Raw genomic sequence first — 296 nt, 5'->3', positions numbered from 1 at the left:
GGGGGTGCGTCTCTGTTGGAACCAGTGCTGTTTAAGATATTCATAAATGATCTGGAAAAGGGGGTGAGTAATGTGGTGGCGAAATTTGCTCATGACACCAAATTAAGCAAAGTGGTAAACACCAAGGTGGATGGTGAGGAACTACAAAAGAAGCTGGCATGATTGAACAAATGAGCAACGAAATGGCAGATGCAATTCAATGCAAATAATTAGAAATTGATGCACCTGGGCAAAGTAACCCAAACTATACTTACACTATGATGGACTCTACATTAGCTGTTACTACACAGAAAAGA

This window comes from Alligator sinensis, unplaced genomic scaffold, assembly GCF_000455745.1.
Source record: "Alligator sinensis unplaced genomic scaffold, ASM45574v1 scaffold227_1, whole genome shotgun sequence".
NCBI classification, from domain to species: domain Eukaryota; kingdom Metazoa; phylum Chordata; order Crocodylia; family Alligatoridae; genus Alligator; species Alligator sinensis.
The sequence above is the reverse complement of the archived record's forward strand: the minus strand, read 5'-3'. Positions refer to the sequence as shown.